Raw genomic sequence first — 21,423 nt, 5'->3', positions numbered from 1 at the left:
GCTCAGGACTCCCATGTGGAAACTCCACCAGACCCTGACCTCCTCCCCGCTGGGCTGCCCTCCCCCACTGCCACCCTCCCAGCGAGGGGCTCATGAGAGGCAGCCCAGCAACCCCTCACGGTCCCTCACCCCATCTCATTCGTGCCTCCCTGACGGGCCCTAGCACCCCTCTGCTGACCTCATGAGGTCAGTCAAAGGTGGCTCTCCATCTAACAAGACCAGAGGCCACTCAATGAGCCAGTCTGCAAGACCCTTGGCCCTGGGCTGACCTGGAGCCCTTCCAGGTCCTGAGTGGTCCAAGGTCCTTCTCCAGGGTCCAGCCCCAGGCCCTTGTGTCCCCAGAGGCATTATCTCACACATACCCCTTTCCGGGGGAGGTCGGGGCCCCCGGTTCCGGTAGACGCACACACGTGTGTGGACCGGCTTGCTAGCGGGGCGCACACGGGTCACTGGCGGCCTTTTTAAAATAAAACTTTGTTTCTGCTCGAGCGGCTTGTGACTCTGTGCCCAGCCGGGTTGCGGCACCCCTTTGTGCCTCCAGTCTGCAGGAGGACATTCCATGAGTGCCTGGGCATAGAGAGTTGAAGCAGAGCCCTGGGGACAGGGACACCGCACTAGGAAGCTCCCAGCACCACTGGCTGTGGGCACTGGGGTCAGCTGGGGTGTCCAGATGTCCCAAGGAGGACTTTCCCCTAGCAGAGGACACACTGGCTGGCAGGGCCACAGCCACCAGTGTCCTCATGGTCACTACCTAACGGCACATGGTGGGTGAGGAAAGCCGGGCCTAGGAGGGACAGGCTGGCAGGGTGGGTGGAGCAGAGCAGACCAAGGGGCAAAGCTGTCCAGCCGCCTCGAGGCTGAGTGGGGGCAGACAGGAGCAGGGTGAGACACCCCAGCTCCCACACCCACCTCACAGCTGGGCCTGGGCTCTGCCACAGCACATGGGGGGGTTTCCAGTGAAGGGGAAGGGGCACCCCTGCTCTTCCAACCCGAGTGAACCCTGGAGAGTACACAGGGGGTTCTGGGCTGCAGGGACATCCCCAGGCCCCCAGGGACACTCTTCAGTGAGGCCAAAGGATTCCTCTGAGGGAGATAAGGCCCTAGACCTGGTCCAGCCCCCAGGGCCCCCACCCAGGCCCTCAGTCCACCACACCCAGCAAGTACACCCTCAGAGACCATCTCATCCACCATCTCCCCCGTAAGTGGGGAAACTGAGGCACTGTGAGGCCAGGACCTGCACCCAGCAGGCGGCTGGAGGAGCCCCCGGAGCTCCTGGGCCGGCCCCACCCCTGCCGTCTGGGCCACCTCTCTCCAAGGCCCTCTCTGACGGCTGTTTGAACCCTGTGCCTCTGTGGGAGGCTGTGCCTGGCCGCCCCTCCCCACTTGGGGGCAAAGTCCAGCAGGGCAAGAAGTGGAAATGCAGGCCCCGTCCCAGCTCAGTCCCTGGCTCAGTCCTTCAGCATCACCATCGTGCTCAGGGCTCTGGGCAACAGACTGGACCCAGCTCTTCCCTACCCAAGGTGGCCCACAGCCCTGGCCGTCACCTGCGGGGACTCCCCACCCCCTTCCACCCTGGCCCACAGGAATCAGCAGGGAGAGGTGGGGCTTGGGGCTCCCTGGGGCTTCTGGGGTTTCATGCTCCTTGTGGGTGGCCCAGGAGTCCACTCCCTGGGCCCCTCCTTCCTGTGTCTACAGGAGGCCTGCTGGCCACCCACCTCAGCACACCCTCAGGGCTGGGGTGAGGCAGGTGGTCACAGACGCAGGACACAGGTCTCCCACCAAGACCAGGCCGAGCTACTCCCCACCCCAGCTCGGTGGCAGCAGCAGGAATCCAAGAGGGCAGCCTCCCAGAGCTGAGCCCCACTGCCCGGGGCCCTCTGCGAGCCAAGTCTCCAGGGTGCTACTGTCTCAGGTGTGTCATCCCCAGATGGAGCTTCCCCGCAAGAGAGTCTCCAGCAGCCTGCCTGGAAGTCCCCCTGACGTTTCCCCTTTCTTCTTGCAGGGAGTATCCGGGGAAATGGGGGTGGGCGGGAAGTGTCTGGAACCCACGTGGTTGAACGGGGTCCTGGAGGGTGTGAGGATGGGGTCCTGAGGCACCAGGCCCCTCCCCTCCTCTGCCTCCAGGCCAGCCTCCACCTCCCTGGCTCTGTGCAGCCCAGGACACCTGCCCAGCAGGGCTGAGAGACAGGCCTGGCTCCTCCCTCCTGGCCACGGTCCAGTGAAGGAGCGCAGTCTAAAGGTCACCTTCTGGTGCAGCAGGCTCTGGTCTGTGCAGCTAATCCACCTGGGGCTCTGGAGGGGAGCTGGGTGCCTTCGAGGTGGGAGGGCAGGGGTTGAGCAGACAGAGGTACTGGGGTCCACCCTGATGAGGCACCACTAGTCCTCGACCCTCAGGGGGGTGCTGGGTGCCCTTGGGGGCCAGAGCGCCAACCCCCTCCGTGCTGGAGAGACCTGGTCCAGCTTGGAGGCTGTAGAGGAGGATGGACCAGGGTGGACCTGGCGGAGGAGCCCGGCCACCCAGGTGGGAACTGTCGAGAGACCAGGCAGCGGGCGGAGGGCAGCTCCAGGATGTCCATAGGGGACCGTCCAGCTCCCACAGCAGAGGGTAGAGGCAGACAGAGAAGCTGACTCTGCAGAGGGTCGGGGGTGCAAGACACATGGTCAGGAGGCTCTGAGAGCTGGGGCAGCCTGGGACTTCCCAGCGGTCAGGCGACTGCTGGAAACCCAGCCTGTTCCTCAGGCGGAACGCGGTGACGCAAGCCAGTTCCCAGCTGGGGAGCCCGAGCTCCAGGGCAGCGCGGCGTCTGCCATCTCGGACATCTCAGCTGCGTCTCAAGCTCACCTTTCCGGAGACCCTCGGTCCTCCTCTCCCTGCTTGTGCCTTGGCAGGAACTGGGAACCAGGGACCAGGCCCCCGACCACCTGCCACCTCTGGGCTCCAGGATCCCACCTGCAGGACGTTCCCCAACCCCCCTGACCCCAGGGCAGCCCTCCACCAGCCCTGTCCCCACTCTGCTGCTCTCCTCTCTGGAGTCCCAGCAGTCAGCTGTGACTCCAGCCACACGCTGCCCTCTCCCTGACCCTCAGGGGCCTCTCGGGAGCTCCTGTCCCTGGCCCCCCGGGCTCTCCTCTGCTCAGGCCCCACTGCCACGCCCACTGCAAGGCCTGCACACTCCCCTTTGGTGGACACCCATGCTCCCGCAACCCAGGTGGGGACACAGCCGTGACCCTAGGTGCCAGACACCACCTCCTCACATGGAGGCCCAGGCCTCCCGCCCAGGGGGACCTGAGAAGAGGTTCCAGAGCCAAGCAGCTGCCCCACACACCCCAGGCTCACCCAAGGAGGCAGCTCTGGGCGCAGGTGGAGGGGCTGGAAGGGGCCCAGGGCAGGCTCCTCCTGCCTCCTTACTAGACGTGTGGACTCCTGAGCTGTGGACAGGACCTGGCACAGGGGAGAGCCACAGATCGCTGCAGCAAGGAAGACTCTTTGGGCTTCGGGGCCCCTGGACTCCGAGTTGGGCAGGCACAGCCAGCTGCCCTGTGCCCAGGGGGACGGTGTCCCTGTGGACAGAGGAAGAGAAAGCCACAGGAGGAGGGCCAGGACAGCACAGAGGGGAGCGTCCCTGACCAGCTGCACAGCAGGGACCCACCTGAGGTGGACTGTGGCCTGGGACTCCCCGCACGCCGTCAGGGTACTGCCCACTGGGCAGTGATTTGGAGGTAGGTAGGGAAGGTTTATAAATCCCAGGAAGATTCATGGGAGCCCAGGGGTGTGTGCAGGAGTGCCCACTACTGCCCAGGGCAGCCCAGGACCCCGGAGACAGCCCAAGTTGTTCTCAGAAGAGGAACTGGTTCCTTTCGCTCCAGCTGTGCTGGGGTTACAGCCTGGGTTTACCCTCCTGCCTCAGAAGCTAGAAACAGAAAATGTATGAATCAACTGTTTTCAGAAATTGAGCAACGTGGGCACGTGGCCTTGGGAGGAGCGTCCAGAGTCGAGGGAGCTCTGGACGGCACCACCCTGGTCCAGGGCAGCCGGGGGGAGTCGTGCGGGGTCCGGTGCTCGGGACTGCTTAAGCAGCACTCCAGAAAGGAGGGGACCCCAGAGACCAGAGCCCTCCAGTCCCAGAGCCCCCTGTTTGCAGGCCCCGCGGGTGGAGGAAGCAGCTCAGCTCGGCAGGATGAGCCACGGAGCTGCCGTCCCCAGGAACTCAGGGCAGCTCCAGCCCCAGCAGCCACTGTGGGAGGCCGTGGGGACCACTCAGGTGGTCAGTAGAGACCCCACAGTGGCCAGTCCTTGGAGGGCAGCCAAACTGTCCCTGGAGCAAAAGTCACTGGAGATCTGCTCTAACAAACTTATTTTAAAAAAAAAAAAATCCACAAAAGATCAAGGTGAGCCACTAACTGATGTCATCTTTTAAATGGAGCTCCACCCTGGGCCCAGGGTAACAGAACAAGAAAACAGCGTTCACCGCAGAAGCCACCCACAGACTAGAACCCAGGGAAATGCGACCAAATGTCAGCAGAAGTAGGCCTGAGAGGAGAGCGATGGTGGAACTGTCAGATAAGGCCCCTGAAATGACAATTAAAACAGACTTTGGAGAAAAAGGTCAACAGGATGAGAGAAATGGGAGTTACTAAAAAAGAACTCAGTGATACTTCCTAAAACCTGAAATGAAAGTTATGGTCACACCTGCCATCATCCCAGTAACTCGGGAGGCCGAGCGAGGCAGGAGGATGGCAAGTTCCGGGCCAGCCTGGGCAACTTAGCAAGACCCTGTCTCAAAATGCAGAATGAAAGGGGCTGGGAGTGTGGCTCCGTGGTGGAGCACCCTGGATTCGATTCTCAGTAACCAAAAAAAAAGACAGGTGAACATGCATAAATTAGTGTCTTAGTGCCGAGTGTGCACACGGGTTGTGGATGGCTGCTATAACAAAAGCCCCCAGGCTTGGAGAGCGCTGTTTATCATCTTGTGGTTCCCGAGGCAGGAGGTCCAGGATGAGGCTCATGAAGCAGGGCTGAGCATCCTGCCTGCTGTCTGCACCCCCCACCCCGCCCCCCAGCTTTGTCTGACCTTCCTCTTCTCCAGGACCAGTCCTCATGGCCCCAGGGAGCATGTGACCTTTGACCTTCATCACCTCTCCCCAGCCCCCGCCTCTCAGGACAGCCTTCCCTCTCCCCTGTTCAGGCCTCCACCTGCCAACAGCAGGTGGACATCCAGGAGGACATGGGCCAGCGTGGAGGAAGAGAACCGTCCAAAATGAACTTCAAATAGAAGGAAGAAGAAGCGGCAGGTCCTCCAGGAGCCCCTGGACAAGGTGGGGCGTGGAACACCAGTGGGCCTGGAGCCCTCCGCCGCCCCCCAGGAAGGGAGGGAGACCACCTGAAACAACAGTAGCAGTGATTTTTCTAAGACCAAGGAAACCCACCACCAGCCAAGGACAAATACAGGATGCACAGCCAGAGAGGAGGCAGGCAAGCACTGAGCACAGCACTCAGGCCAATGGCACACCCAGAGCCGGGAGGAGGCTGCAGGGACTTCCCCAGAGGCCACACACGGCCTGGGAATTCTGCACACAGTGCAGCCCCTGGTCCAGAATGGAGCTAGAGGAAGACACGTGACTTGGACTTCATGACTTTGCCTGCAGACTTTCATTGCAAGTAAATAGACTTTCTTCAAACCCAAGTGAGTTGCAACAGAAACACTGCTGAGCTGGGCTTCTGGGCTTCAAAGTACGATGTTAAAGAAATGAAAGGCAGACCACACACTGCGGGGGAATGCAGTTCATAAATCTTGTATCCAAAAACATAGATATTTAACAAACTCTTACAGCTCCATGAGAAGAGATGTCAGTCAACTTTCATTACTCTAATACAATACCTGAGATAATCATCTTAAAAAGAGGAAAGTTCTCTTCTGGCTGGAAGCTTCAGTTCATGGTCGATTGACCCCGTTGCTCTGGGTCTGTGGTGAGAGTCCCTCATGGGACGACCACGTGGCAGGGGAAGCCAAGAGAGCGGAAAGGCTGGGGTCTCCATACCCTTCTACAGCACATGTCCACGACCCAACCCTCTCCTAGAGGGTCCCAGCTCCTAAAGGGCCACCACCTCCCTTTGGCACCACCCCGAGGACCGAGCCTTGAGCATGTGGCCTTTGGGGGCCTTTCCAGATCCAAACAGACCATTTTTTTAAATAGGCAAAAGGTTGAAGAAGACACAGAGGGAGCTCAGGACACTGGCCCCACATCGTTGGCGAGGAGGGAAATCAAATCAAAGCCACCGCGACACACCCCTGTCCGTGTCAGAATCCAAGTGTCACAAGGGTGTGGTGCGGGGGAGACTTCAGGTGTCGCTGGTGGAATGTCAAGAGGTGCAGCGGCTTTTAGCCATGTTCAGGCAAATTCTCACGGACCCGCCTTTGTCTGAGCCAGCAGTTCCACTCCTCTGTATGCAAACAAGCAGGCGAATGACTTGTGGGAGGAGTTTGCAGTGATTCCTAACTACCGGGAACTGGAAACCTCCCCAGAGCCAGCCCAGAGACGGGTTAACCACTGACCCTCAGCAGTAAGGGAAGAGCAAGCTGTGGGCATGCTCAGTACCCCGCAAGAATCTGGATGCGGACCGAGTGAGGACACCCCACGCCGGGCAGCCGGGCTGTGCTTATGTGAGGCCAGAGAGCACAGCCAACAGAGCACGGTCCATGCCCGGGCTGGGCACTGGCTGGGAGGGCTGAGCGACAGCACGGACAGACGGGACAGCTGGACCAGACCTTATGCCCACAGCCCTGGCAGCTGCAGGTGTGCAGGGCCGGTTCTCCTGAGGCCCCTCCTTGCCCGCCCAGGACACATTTCACAGAACCCTGGTGCTCCCGTGTGTCCTCGCTTCATTTAAGGGCGCCCACAGCCCCAACAGCCTCTCTCCGCCTCAGCCCTCCTCACAGGCCCCACCTCCAGGCACCTGGGGTGAAGGTGGAAACTGGGGGAGGACACTTCAGTCCATACTGTCTCCGGTCAGACGTCAGTTCCCTGAGGACAGGGCTTGGACACGGGGGTCCCTCCAGCAGAGGCCTCCAGACACCCAAGCGCTCCCTCTCCTGCTGACATGGGTGCAGCTTTGGCGAGGTGGTTGGCTAAGGGGCTCGCACACCGTCAAACACACATGCAACCCACGCAGGAGATGGCAGGTTCCGTCTGATGTCTGTGACAAGCAACCTGTGTGTGAACATGTGCCTCTGAGTCCTCAGAGTGCTGGCTGAGCTGCCCAGGCAGGTCGGGGAAGTCCACCGGCTGTCTACTTTCAATCCCACATCTTTTGAATATGGTGCCTTCTCAAGAAATAGGCAAGCAAGCATGGCCCTGAAGGCCTGGCCACCAGGCAGCCCCAGGGGACACACAACTTCCCCGTCAGGGGCTCAGGTTGGCTGCACAGCCCATTCCCACCCTTCAGCCACAGACTTGGTGTTCAGTCCAGCCCTGTGCCCAGCGGCCACCTCCCGGGCTTGTGCCCACCGATTCAGCAACGCAGTATCTGCCCACATGTGGCACATGTGGCACGTCCCCACAGGAGTCACACACTGACACCCACCACATGTAACTGTGAGGAGCACAAATGCTGTACAACCTCACTCCCAGGGGGCCCTGGACAGGAGGCCCACAGACACACAGGGCAGACAGAGGTCAGGGAGCTGGTGGGGCTGTAGCAGGGCTGATGAGGAAGTTCTGGAGCTGGACGGTGCGGTGGCCACACTCTCCAGGGGGCTTTAGAATGTCCAGATAGGAGGTGCCAGCCAGCTGGTCATCTCCTCTGAGGGCTGAGTGGACAGAGTCTGGCAGGGGGTGCCTTGGGGATACTCTGGCCCTTCCCTTCTTGTTCCAGTGAGTTGACCTGCTGGCCACTCACCTGGGCCTGCCAACTCTGCCCAGCCTACCCCATGAGCATGTCCAGTGCTTCCAGAACAAGGACCAGACCCCACATTGGGTGCTATGAGACTTCAGAAGAGCCGCCTGAGTCCTGGGCCATGGGGACATCCTGCAGCGAGCCTGTCCGCTCATCCCCAGCCTGGATCCTGGGTTCCCAGCAAGGTCCTCAAGCACCAGTGCTCAGAATGTCCCTGAACAAGATACGTTGTCAAACTGGGCCTGGTGACCACACCAATGACCCCAGTGACTCAGGAGGCTCGAAAGTTTGAGGCCAGCCTCAGCAACTTAGCGAGGCTCTGTCTCCAAATTAAAAGGGCTGAGGCTGTAGGTGGCATAAGCAAGGCTGGGTTCAATCCTCAGTACCATTAAAAAAAAAAATCTGTCATCAGGAACCCCAGTACTGCTTGCCGGGGCAGATGAGCTTCCTGGGGCCACTGGCCTTCCATATGACCAACCACCTATTGACCAGGAAAGCAGAGAGCTCAAGAAGCCACAGCTGACCCTGGCAATCCCTCCCTGGCCCTGACCAGAGGCCCCAAGTGCCGCTGGGTCGGGGAGGAGCTGCTCTGTGGAATGTGTGCCCCCACCTCAAGGGGAAACAGGAGGCCCCCAGCCAGCTGGGCCTCACCTTAAGTCCAGGGCTCCTGGGGCTCCAGGAAGCATGCTCTATCAAGCCCCCATCTATGGAGCACCTCCTATGTGCTGGATAAGGGGCACGGGATGCCTGCCAGGCTGCCCTGCCCTCGGAGGAGACATGCTGCTGGGTGAATGTGAGGCACCCTTAACTAAGAAGGTACACTCAGACCCTGCGGGCTGGAGCCCACCTGGCACGAAGGCACAGGGACGTCCTCAGACAGCCACAGACAGCTCGGGTGGTCACCCACTGCTGCCCCTGCCGAACCTCAAGCCTCAGCCAGGGCACAACCTGCCCGGGGACCTCCATTGGACCTGGGGTTTTCCCAGACAGATGACTTCCCGTCTGGGTCTCTGCCTCCCAGACCAACTTCCCAGAATCTGCGGAAATACCCGCCCAGACCTGGGTTTCCTGCTATCCCCTCCGCCACCCTCAGCCAGGTGCCAGAGTGTGACCCCTGGTGGCTGCTGAGAGCTGTGCAGCTGGATTGGACCCAGACCCCTAGGACAATCCACCTACAGCTTCTATGTGAGACTCCAGACCCCTGGTCCTACCTGCTGTGTAGGCTGCAGGACAGGCCAGGAGCCACCAGGGGGCAGCAAAACCCAGCCCTGGCTCCCCAGCGGTCAGTCTGGAAGTTCCTCGGGTGGGGCTTCCAGTGTTGGGGATGGGATGGGCCCCACTCTCTGGGTACCTTTAAGGACATCCGACTCCCCCCAATGCACCCAGGGGGAAGTGCAAGGGCTACCCTGGGTCCTGATCGTCAACAGTGACCCTGGGCAAGGCCAGGAAGTTGAAGAAGGCAGAGCTGACACAGGGAATAAGGAAGAGACATGTCGGGCTTGTGTTGGGTCAAGTAAGTCTCCTCCAACACACCTGGGGAGAGAGAATGGTCCCCAGCTCAGAGCCTCCCTGAGGGTCTTCCTGGTCATGAGAATCCAGGGATGGTGCTGGGCCTTCACTACAGGACCAAGGAAAAGGCCAGCAGGGCAGGGGTCCAGCCCAGGAAGTCCTTGGCACAGGGCCACTAGGGGATGGACAGGGTTCCCCACCTCAGAGGTTGCAGGCAGCTTCAGTGAGGGCCAGAGATTCAGGCAGAGGCTGCAGATCAGCATCTTTATTCAAACTCCGTGGTGCTACAACTCTGAGACACACACCATGCACACAGCCCTCAATACCCAGCAGACAGCCTCTGCAGGCCCCCGGCCTCGCATTTCCCACCCAGCCCCGCTTTAACATAGAGCACAGAACCTTTGACCAGCCCCTGGCCTGGCTGAGAAGGCTGTGCCAGGGCCTCCCCACACCTGTCCCTCCTGGAGGGCCTGGCCCAGCTCCCCCTGCAGGCACAAGAGACAGTCTGCAGCCTTCCCAGCGCACAGAACCCGCCCCGGACCCCTCCTTCAGTGTGACGTCTATGGCCCTTTTGAGAACTGCTGTGCACTGCACACAGCATGCACGGCTCAACCCCTGCCCTGACGCTGGGCACGGAACGGGTGGGGAGCAAAATCGCTGCTGTGAGAGGAGCCCTGTCCCGGGCCCTCTCCTCTGGTTCCAGGGCCCTGGCGCTGTGTTCACCGGCCGGCCGCTGGGTTCCCTGCGGCAGAGGCTGCTGCGCGCTCTCGGGGCGTGCCAGGTGTCTCGGCAAGTCGCTCCTGGGTTTCCTGGGCACACTCCGTGCAAGGAGAGGGTGAGAAGGCCTCGCCGCTGGGGCGGTCAGCTACAGAGGGAAGGGGGCCGGCCGAGCAGCGGACTAGAGGAGCAGGAGGCCCGCGGGCGCGCGCCCTGACCACCACCCTCGGCCAGTCTGGGCGCGAAGGTCACCTGGGACGCTGCTCCTCGGCCCGATCAAGCTGTGATGGTGCCCGGAGGGGCAGCAGGAGGCAAGGAGTGCCCGCGGACCCCGAGCTGCCGCGGCACTGGACCACAGGGAGGTGGCCGTCGGGTTCCGAGGGCTGTGCTAGGCGGCCGCGGCCAGAGGTCAGGCGCCTTTATAGACCCGGAGGCCGCGAGGAGGCTGGGGGCGTGCCTGGACGCTTTCTCACGCCCAACAGCCAATCGGTGGCCAGGGAAAGACAACGCCCCCTCCCCAGCTGAGCTGGGGATCACAGTGCGCCCCGCCCCCATCAGGTGCGGGAATGGGGAGCCGGCTGGGGACACGTGGGTCACTGTCTGCGAGGCTCCCTGCCAGGAGTCCAGCCCGCCAACACCCGGCAGGGGGTCCCCGTGGCCCAGCCAGGCGCCAGAACAGGGGAAGTGGTAATCCCTGGGCCTGCTTCCAGAGCAGCTCCTTGCCCGCCCTCCGCGTCCCGCCAAAAAGCCGGCCGCTATCTGACCTATCTTCACCGCGGACTGGTCTTCCCAGCCGCCCCACAGAGGCTACAGAGTGACAGGACAGTCCCAGAAATGTCTGGGATGGGACGTTTACACCAGACCCTACAAAGAGAGGCTAGAACTGTGGCTCCCAGAGATTCCCACCCACCTCCTGCACCTCTGATAGTGCAGGCCCCAGCGGCCACCTCCTCCAGGGAGCCCCCTCTGCCTTCCTCCTCCAGGCTGCTGCTGGTGGTGGTGGTGGTGGTGGTGGTGGTGATTGTGGTTTTGTGCTGGAGTTTGAACCCAGGACTTTGCACATGCAAAGTGCCCTACCACTGAGCTTCACCCACAGCCCTTTTTATTTCCAGACAGAATCTCACTAAATTGCTAAAATGAACCAGAATTTGTGATCCTCCTGCCTCAGCCTCCAGAGTAGCTAGGATTGCAGGTGCACAACACACCCAGCTTTGGTCCTCATATTCTAAGCTGGTCATGGTAGATGCTCCAAATTCCTGGGAGCAGGGACCCCAGAGCCCTCCACTCCAGCCCCTCCCATGACCTGGTGATTTAAACAGCTGGCCTCAGACAGCCTCCTCCACTGGCCCCAAAAGGGGCAGTGCTGTCCCACATCTCCAGTGAGGAAGCGGAGATGAGGGAGGAGGTCTTCCCCAGGTCTCAGCCTCATCATGTCCCTCTCTGTCCCTCACACTGAGGGGCAGGGTGAGGGGCTGGGTGGGTAGGAGTGGAAGTGAGTGGCAGACGTGACAGGCGAGGCTTGGGAGCGAGGAAGTGTGCCAGCAGTGAGAAACGCAGGCCAGGAGGCGCCGCACTGTCCACTGAGTCTGGCTTGGGGGTGGCCAGGTAGCCTGTGGCTGCTGCTCCGCTGGCCCCGCCCACCTGGAGACCCTGAATGGCCAGGCGCCTTTTGTGGGAGAGCAGCTGGCGCCGGCCCTTTATGTGGGGCTGTGGGAAAGTCCCTGAGCCAGCCTCTCACAGCCTCTCAAAGCTGGGATTATCTCTGGGCCTGCAGGACACCCTCTCAAGGACCGTGCCGCCCAGCCAGGATGGGGGCAGAGGCACCCCACAGAGGCCCTGTCCGCCAGGCTCTGGCCCCAGAAGTCCCTTGGCCACCCTGCTCCCTGCTCCACCACCCGACTTGCCCAGACTCAGAAAGGCCCACCAGGGCAGGCAGGACTGCCCAAAGCCCAGGCTGCCTGACTCTCCAGGCCTTGCCCTGACCCTCGGTCAGACTCCAGGCAGTCCCGAACGTGGACCTGCCAGGAAACGGAAGGCAGACGGAGGCAGAGGCAGAGCGTTGGCAGCGCCTGGCTGGGGCTCCAGAGCCCTGGCCGCTGGGCGCCCAGTCTACCCTGAATCCTTGGTACAGCCCCGTTTCACAGCTGCAGACTCTGAGCCCCAGAGAGCCACGGCCCTGTGCCCACGGCCCTCCCCACCAGGCTCTGCTGTGGCAGGGATGGGGCGGAAGGCAGGTGTCCCTTAGCCCTCTTCTCACACCTAGCCATGCCAGGGCCCGCGAGAGGGGACAGCGGGGCTGTGGGAACAGGAAGGCGCGGGAGGGCCAGATGTGCAGCCCCCGGTGCGGTTGCCCGGGAGCTGCTTCCCGGGGCCTGAAAGGCCGCCTAGGGGAGCCCCCACCCCGCCCACTGGGACGACTGCTCCCCAGATGGCCTCTGGGGCCCCGAGCTCGGCACACAAAGCCCAGGCAGCCCCATGGCGAAGGAGTTTGTTGCCGCACACGCGCCTTTTGTGCAAGATGAATGTCCTTGGCAGGGGGCGGGGTGTGGGAACCCACCCTGAGCAGGCCTCCCGCCCAAATTCCCCTCTGGAAGGGGGGCGGGCCTGCGGCGGCGGCCTGGAAAGCTTGAGGAGCCAGCACTGGGCGCGCTGCCCTGGCAGCCTCAGCTCTGCCCAGCACTCTGGGCCCTACGTGTGGCTTCAGACTGACCGGGCTCCATGGAGGCCCCCTCCTCTCCCTCACACAGAGAAACAGGACCCAAGGCCGGCTGAGGGCTGCCACTCTCCTCTGGGTGGGGTGGGCTGCCCAGGGTGTGGGGAGTGCTGGACACTGCCCCGGGTTCCTGGGGAGCAGGGCCTTCTGGATCTGCTGGGGGACCTTCAGGGCCAGAGTGTCACCTGTGGGGTGCCGCGCTCTTCCCCTGCTGGAGGCCAGACCCTCCTCAATCTGGGGGATAAGGGGAAGGTGGGGCCACTGACAGACCTCAGGGGTAACCAGAGTGAACTGGACTCAGAGCCCCTCCGCTGCCCAGTGGCTCACCCATTCCCGCCACAACGCCATGCCAGCCCCAGACCAGAGCACAGGGTACTTGGCACACAGTAGCTACTTAATAACACGCGCGATTACTGCCCTGCTAGGATGGGCGGCTTGACCGGCCTCCTCTGAAGCTCGGCCTTTGTGGTCCCAGAGCTGACTGGCCTCTAACTCCCTCCACTCTTTCCTTCAGCTCAGGTCCCAGAAGACCCCTGCCTGTGGTCGCAGGGAGTACCAGTTCTGCCAGGGTCATGAGTGTGGGCCCTCCCTTTGGCCACCACCAAGACTCACCGAGGTGACCTTCAACATGGGCTGGAAACCCCCTTCCCCAATGGCTGGCTGTGACTGGACAGTGGTAATGGGGTTGCCAGACGTGGGAGCCTCTGTGGGTGCCATGTCCCAAGAGAGTGTTGATGAGGGGTGGCCCCTTATGCTGGAGCTGGGCAGGGTCCTGGTCCTAGGGGGCATCAGGGGAGGGGCTGGGAGATCAGGGATAAGTGCTCCTTGGGGACATGAGGCCTGCAGGTGACTGATGGACCACAGGAGGGCCTTGGTTTTCTCAGGCTCGAGTTCTCTGGGCCTCTCTTTGCCTGCCTGTGCAGTGGACAAGATGATGCTGGGCTTCCAGAAGTGGCCACTCTACACGGATGACAGATTATACCCATCTGTCATCTCCTGGGTCCCCCCAACACCTAGATGGCAGAGGTTCCTAGGCAAGAGTGTCCTCCCACCCATGCTGGACAGCTGGCAGAGCTCGGATTCTGGCAGATGGGGACTGGCTGGGTGGGGGCAGTCCGCCAAGCCTGTTGCACTGGGGGCTCCAACACTCTGCAGGCCAGTGGGATTAAAAAAAAAAGGGGGGGGGACTTCCAATGCTGGAGTCCCACAGCTGGGCAGGACCTCTCAGCCCTCCTGCAGGCAACTGGTGGGCCACAGGAGGGTCCTGGGTTCTCTTAGGCTCAACATTCAGGTGCCATTGGCTGCTGCTACCCAAAGCCTTCATTGCTGCCTCTGAGCTGCTCCTCGCCCTGGATTCTGCCACCGCCCCCCCCCACAAAGAAAGCATATTTGTTTATGGATATTCCAGTGACCCACCCAGGCTGGGAAATGCCAGGCCAGCCCACGGGTAGCTGGAGTGCTAGGGTGGAAGGTGACCCCTGCCAGTCCAGCAGGGAGGACACTGGGCTGCCTCTCCTTAGGAATCTGCCTTCCCAGGGCCCTGTGAGAAGTGCTTGAGGCCATGTGAGGGGTGGTCAGCCCACAGGAGTGAGCCCACCCTCCATCCTTTCCTCAGGGCTGACGCTGCCCACCTACCCCTACCCAGAGTCCACTCCAGCCCCCAGCTGGCAGCCTTGCCTCGAATTCTCTGGGCCTGTCTTTGCCTGCCGGCGTAGTGGACAGGATGATGCTTAGCCTCCAGAGGTGGCCACTCCACACGGACCGGCTCCCAGCGGCCACAGAAGGGGATGTGGACTGGCCCTGGGGAACCGCCTGGCTCTGCTCCAACTCCATCTTATTTATGGATGCTGACATTTGAGTTGCGTCTCATTTCACAAGTCAGGAAACACTCTTCTGCTTTGGATGTTTGTTATCTTAAAATGTACCAGCCTTCTCGGGGCTGGGTAGGACAACCGAGGGGCCCGGTGCTCACTCCCGCCTGGAAGCTCTACCTGCACCAGCTCATTTGGTTCCCCAGACCTCCGAGGGGCCGACCCTTGTTCCCACTGGGCAGGTGAGGACACTGAGGCAGGGGCCGGTGAGCCCCGCCCGCGGCCGCGGTTCCCACCGTGCGGGCGGGAAGCGTGCCTGCGCCGGGCATTAGTGCCGGGGCCTGCCTCTGAATGAGTGGGGGCGGCGGCGGGGGGGCGCGGGGGGCAACTCCCAAAAGACCATCTGGCTCCGCGTTATAATAGAGCAATAAAGGGCTCGTCTGCCTTTCAGGGGGTGGGAACGAGCTGCTCTCTGACACCGCGGGGTTTTTAACCAGCTTGGGACGGCGACCCGGCCCTGCCCCGGCGCGCGGGGGGCGGGCGGCCAGGCGTGGCCACGTGGGCTGGCGGCCCTAATCCGCGCGCCCAGAGAGCCCGCGCCTCCGGCTTTCCCACCGCCGCCTCCGCGCGCCGCCAGCCCACCCCACGGGGCCCGCGTGTCCCCGCGGCCACTGGGGCAGCCGGCTGTGCGCAGGGAAAGCCGAGGCCCTAGAGGCCAGGCTGATGGAGGCTGGCGTCTGCATCCCTGGGGTCTGGAGCCCAGTCCCTTCGGAACTTGGGACCCGATTTGGCGGCAGAAGCTGGGAATTTTCAAGTCTAGCCTGGGATTTCGGGCTGCCGTGCGTGGGGCACCCCCACAGGCCGAAGGAGACTTTCTGAGCTTCAGAAACGCGAGTCCCAGCTTCATGGCTGCCCCTGGAGCGGATGGAGCACCCTGGACAGAGCCAAGGGGATGCCAACCCCAGCCCCATGAGACCTGGAGGCACCAGGCCCAAACCCCAGGCCAGTGGGCTGTGGCGGCCAACCTGGGTGCCATCCCTGGGCTCTCAAACCTGCTTAACTTTGGGGTTGAGGCTGCTGCGGGTGTCCTGCCTGGTCCCAAGTCCCAGGTCCCAGGTGGAGCCTTACCCTAGCCAGACAAGCAAAGGGGTCTTGAGGAGGGAGCAGCCTCTAGGAGGTGACTGTCCTCGTCACCCTCACCCCAGCTCTGAGAGCAGAATCACTGTCCCCCTCTGCACCCTGGGAGCAAGAGCTGACCCTGGAATGCAGAGCAGCTCCTGGGAGAAGGGTTCAGGACTCCCTGAATCATACCCACCAGTACCAGGCCCGTGACCTGCAGCAGCCACTACGCCAGACGAGCTAAGGTGGACCTTGGAAAATGAGGCCGTCCCTGCTGAGCCCTCAAAGCTGGCTCCTCACCCTCAAGGGTCAGGGTGGTGTAAGAGCAGGAGGTGGGCAGAGGACCTGTCCTTCAGCTTGGTGGCTCTGGCTAGGTGCTCTGTGCAGTGCTGGGACTGGGGTACCTGTTTGGGCCACAGCAGCTGTTTGGGGTGAGGATGGCTGGCATCCTGGGCCATCAGCTCAGCTCAGCTGAACATGATCCTTCTGGGCTGAGGTCAAGTGGGTGAAATGACAGGGGGCTCTTCTCAGCCACCCCTGAGGGCACCTTACTACTAGCACCTCACTACCTGGAGCCAGCTCCTTGAGACCCAGGTGAGCCTTGGCCAGAAAAAAAAAGCCCATCTTGCATATAAACTGAGGCTCAGGAAGCCCCTGAATGTGTTTACCAGTCTCTGCAGGAGAGAGCAAAGGTACAGCCCAGCCCTGCCTGGACCTGTCTCCTCCACAAGCCCACCCAAGGCCTGATCCTGGGGCCTCTCCAAAACTAGATTTGCTGTGGAGGAACGGCACAGAGTCAAGCTACTTTCAGGCTCTGCACCCCAGCTCCATGCCCCAGTGCACCACTGAAGTGTCACAGAGACTTGTGCAGGAAGAGCAGTCTGTCTTTACAGGCAGGGTCAGGGCAACCAGGAGAACTGTGGGACCAGGCTGTGCAGTTGGACCCAACCAACCCACATCTATCACATCCCCCCAGCCAGCCTCGTAGAGGGAGGCTGTTGCCTGGACACTGTGTGGCTCTTGAGGGTGCCCTGGGGGCTGGAGGCAGGTCTGGAAGGGGAGGCGGAAGCTCAAGGGATGTGGTCTCAGCAGGTACCTGCTCGCAGCCTGGAAACTGGAAGCTTGGGAAGTGGCCGCCCAACAAAGCCGAGCAGCTGACCGAGGTGAAGTTCTCCGGGGCAGCCTCGGTTTCCTCCTCTGCACAGTGGGTCTGATGAAAGTCGTCCTTCAGAGCACCCGTGCAGGTGCGAAGCCTTCCCTGGGCTCTGCATGTGCTGGGGGTCAGGAGTTGCTGGCTTCATCTGACTTACTATGAAAAGGGCCTGCCAGCTTCCTCTCGGGGCAGGGTGTCTGCAGCCTGCCCTCCGACAGAGCACATCCCTCCATGTCAGGGTGCAGAGACAGAGCTCCTTCCCCAAAGACCCCCTGTGACCTGAATTTTATCCTGGGGCTCGGGCATCCTAAGGGACTGACTGGGTCACCTCCAGTCACAGCCCCCCAGCAGTCCCCCAAGCAGAGTCAAGCTACCAGCTGAGAAGCTGAAGGTGGGGAGCCAGCAGGCCAGCTGCTCCCCCCTCACAGCCTCAGCTTCCCCACCTACACAACAGAGGCTAGGTTCCTGCCTGCGCTGCCAGCATGATAGCCCAGTCCTGTAATCCAGCTGCTCCGGAGGCTGGGGCAGGAGGAATTCAAGCTCCAGGCCTTATAGTGAGAACTTGTCTCAAAACAAAAAAGGGGTGAGAGATGGAGTTCAGTGGTAGAGCATTTGCTTAGTGTGTGCAGGGCCTGGATCAAACCCCAGCACCACAGAAAATAAATACCTTGGGCTGGGGATGTGGCTCAAGCGGTAGCACGCTCGCCTGGCATGCGTGCGGCCCGGGTTCAATCCTCAGCACCACATACCAACAAAGATGTTGTGTCCGCCGAGAACTAAAAAATAAATATTAAAAAAAAATTCTCTCTCTCTCTCTCAAAAAAAAAAAATAAAAATAAAAATAAATAAATAAATAAATGCCTGCCTCTACGTGTTGCTAGAGGTGGTGCCAGGGGAGGAGGGCTTCCCCACTCTCATGCCGGGTCCTAGGAACTGTGGAAGTAGCACGGTGCCCAGCCGACCTGGGCATTCCGGGAGGTGGGAGCAGGGAACAGGGGCCAAATCAAGCCCTGAGCTGAACGTGCATGTGTGTGTAGACTCACACATAGGAGCACACATGTGCAGGCACCAGTGCTTGGACACACAGAGGTGAGCACACACGCATGTGCACAAAGTCACACTCTCAAGCCTCTTTCTGGACAGACTTGGCGACTTGGGTCCCTGCTCTCCTGACCTGTGACCTTCCACTCTTGTTTTGGAAGGAGCTCCTGCAACTCCACCTGGAAGGCGCTGACTTCCTTTAAGGACCCCCTCAGGGGCCACCCCACCTAGGGCGCCCCTTGGTTGTCCCCAGCTTCCCTCTCCCTCCCACCTCAGGGAGTCCTACCTGCCAAGGCCCACTGAGCTGAGGCCAGGAGAGCCCAGCCCCCCAGATGCCAGTGTGCTCCCTGGGGAGCTGCAGTATGGGGTGTGTCTGTCTCCGAGTGCCGTGTGCGTGTGTGTACGGGGTGTGTCTGTCTCCGAGTGCCGTGTGCGTGTGTGTACGGGGTGTGTCTGTCTCCGAGTGCCGTGTGCGTGTGTGTACGGGGTGTGTCTGTCTCCGAGTGCCGTGTGCGTGTGTGTACGGGGTGTGTCTGTCTCCGAGTGCCGTGTGCGTGTGTGTACGGGGTGTGTCTGTCTCTGAGTGCTGTGTGCGTGTGTGTATGGGGTGTGTTTGTCTCTGAGTGCTGTGTGCGTGTGTGTACAGAGTGTGTTTGTGTTGGGAGCTCTTTGAAAACATTGTACAAGTGGCAAATGCTCATTTAGGGAAACACCAGCGAGTGCCGAATTCAGGCTCCTAACGGTGCTGGCTTTCAGGGCTGTCCTCTTGTCGTGGCCAGTTGCAGTCTTTGCTGTGACTCTGTGGTGGGCCCACTCTGCATCCACCGAGTTACCTCCTACTTGTTAGGGTCTCCCCAGCCCCTTCAGCACTCCCCTGCCCACCAGTGCATGGCCAGGCCTGTCCTCTGCCCAGCCCGTGGGCCCAGGCCTCTGCTATCCAAAGGAATGGGAGTTGGGGGAGACAAGAACCACCCCACTTCTGGACCCAGCTCCTGAGTCTTGTTCTCAAGAGGGGAGGGTGCAGGTACTCAGCAGGGGGCCGGGAAGAGAGGGGCCTGGGTGTCTCCTCCAGGACCCCACAGAGCACCCCAAGCGGGATGGGGCCACACAGCCGACAGTTCCCACACTCCATGCCCCGGGCAGCCTTGTCTGGTGACAAAGGGCAGCGTGTGCATCACTGGCCGCTTGTGCGCTGTGGCTACCCTTTGTCCTTCCGTCAGGCCACCCGCCATCTGGAGTGCAGGCTCCCAGCTCCGCTCAGTCCCACTCCAGGGTGTGCCTGGGGTGGGGGCTGGGACAACAGCACCCCTCATGTTAGCCCCACACCCTCCTCCTCTCCCACCACCCCCTGCTGCTCAGGAAGGACGGAGAGCAAGTGCTGTTCGTTCCAACTCAGCCCACCCTCCTGCATGGCCTCAGCCACCTCTCAGGGCCGGCATGCCTGTGTAGGGGTGTCGTTCCTGCAGGTAGCCAGTCTGTACTGGGAGCCGTCGGGTTGGCTGACCAGCAGCACACAGGGCCTTGGCCAGCCATTTGACCTCTGAGCCCTCAGCCGCATCAGGCTGGCCCGAGAAGCCATAGATCTGTGTTCCGTGCGCGGGCCTAGCACACGTGCAATAACTGGGGACTCCTACACCCTCCCCAATGCATCCCCTGCCCGGAGCCCGTCCTAGGCCCAGGCAGACTCAGCACACAACTACCACATGCCTCCTGCCTCCTCTGTCCTTTGTCACTGGGGATGGGTGACTGATACTAGTCCACCTGGGGAAGGGCCCACGCCTCCGGCCTGGCCTGCTGCAAGCCGCTGGGTGCTGACAAAGAGCCCAGGCAGGGCACACAGCACAGAACAACTCTACCGTGGAGTGGCCCTGTACATGGGGGACACTGTCCCCACAATCTGGAGAAGAGCCATTTCCCTGCCTCCCCCCCCCCCAGGAACTTGGCTTTCCGCCCCTTTCAGGTAGTTTCTACCTACTGTCCCCAAGCTCGGGTTTGTGGGGTCAGAGGAGAGAAGCCTGGAGCCTGGTTTCTGACCCTCCTAGGTCTGCCTGCTCCTCACCTTCCCCACTGGGAACCAGGAGCAGGGGTCCAGGAGCAGAGGCCAGGGAGGGCAGCACTTCCACGGTCCAGTAGCCCCACCTACTCCACACACTGCGCCGAGTCCCTGAGAACCACACTCCAGGCTGCCGGGGCAGGGCCGTGTACCTCCGAGCAGAAGGCAGGCTGGGTGTGGCAGGGTCTCTTCCAGACCAGCACTGCACTGTCTGCAGGGTCCTGTGCTGCAGGAGGGAGTTGGTGGCTCTTCAAATAAAAGTAAATTGACTCCTTTTTCTGATTGTGGCAAAATACACACAACATAAAACCTATCAATCTTTTTCTTTTTCCCATCTTTTTTTGTTGCTTTCTTTTTCTTTCTCATTTTCTTTTTTAGTACTGGGAATTGAACCCAAGGCATTCAACCATTGAACCCGCCCCCTCTTTTTTTTTAAGACAGGGTCTCACTAAGCTGTTGAGGCTAGCCTTGAACTTGTGATCCTCCGATCAGCCTGCCCAGTTGCTGGGATGACAGTTGTGCACCTCCGTGCCTGGTTTAAGTGCTGCTCTGCACTGTAAAAACACTCGCGATGTATCGCAACCCTCACCAATGTCCATTTTCATCTTTCCAAGTGGAAACGGTCCCCATTAAACACTGGCTCCCCATCTCCCTCTAGTCCTCCAGCCGCCATTCTACTTTCTGTCAATTTGGTAACTCTAGGTCTTTCCCACAAATGGAATCATACAGGACACTGAGGAGAGTGTCCTCAAAGTCCAACCATGTTGCAGCAGGTGTCAGAGTTTCCTTCTTTTTAATGGTTGTGTAATGTTCCACTGTATGGCTATAATACATTTTCTTTATCTGTTCACTCACCAGTGAAACTTGTATTGTTTTATCTCCTGGCTTTGGCAAACAATGCTGCTATGAACATGGGTGTAAAGATATCTTTTTGAGCTCCTGCTTTCAATTCTTTGGGGTACAGAACCAGAAATACAAGTTCTGGATTACATGGTAATGTGGTGCTGGGATTGAACCCAGGGCCTTGTGCATGCAAGGCAAGCACTCTACCAACTGAGCCATATCCCCATCCTTTATTTGGTAATTCTATGTGTAATTTTTTGAGGAGACTCCACACTGTCTATCACAGCATTACATGATTTCACATTCCCACCAACAAGAAGTCCTCCCCTGGTCTCCAGAGCCTCTGGGTGCCTTTCTAGGGTCTCTCCCCCCACCTCCCCAGTCAGCCTGGGAAAAGGGTGGTGTTGTCTTGTGGGTTGTGCAAGGTGGCTTGGGTCCTCAATGTGGATGCAAGCATGCCTGTGCTGGACTAGTAGGTCTTGCCAGGAGGTCCCAGGTATGTCCACAGTAAAGTGCACCCCTAAGTGAGAGGGGCATCAACTCCAGACAGCCTGACCCACCCCAGCTACT

General features: G+C 60.6%; 1 long non-coding RNA gene across 2 annotated transcripts; it reads left to right on the top strand.

The window, feature by feature from the left end:
- The first annotated feature begins 1,605 nt into the window (after window positions 1-1,605).
- Window positions 1,606-17,723, top strand: LOC120890591 (uncharacterized). Of its 2 annotated transcripts, XR_013427322.1 has the most exons (4): window positions 1,615-10,238; window positions 13,348-13,509; window positions 14,449-14,886; window positions 16,856-17,723. It is a non-coding gene; the product is annotated as an uncharacterized LOC120890591 (long non-coding RNA). The 2 variants fall into 2 exon arrangements; XR_005734890.2 differs by having other exon boundaries at window positions 1,606-10,238; window positions 13,348-14,886.
- Window positions 17,724-21,423: the final 3,700 nt, after the last annotated feature.

The sequence above is a fragment of the Ictidomys tridecemlineatus genome, chromosome 11, assembly GCF_052094955.1.
Source record: "Ictidomys tridecemlineatus isolate mIctTri1 chromosome 11, mIctTri1.hap1, whole genome shotgun sequence".
Classification (NCBI taxonomy): domain Eukaryota; kingdom Metazoa; phylum Chordata; class Mammalia; order Rodentia; family Sciuridae; genus Ictidomys; species Ictidomys tridecemlineatus.
This window is presented reverse-complemented; position numbering and strand designations above follow the sequence as displayed.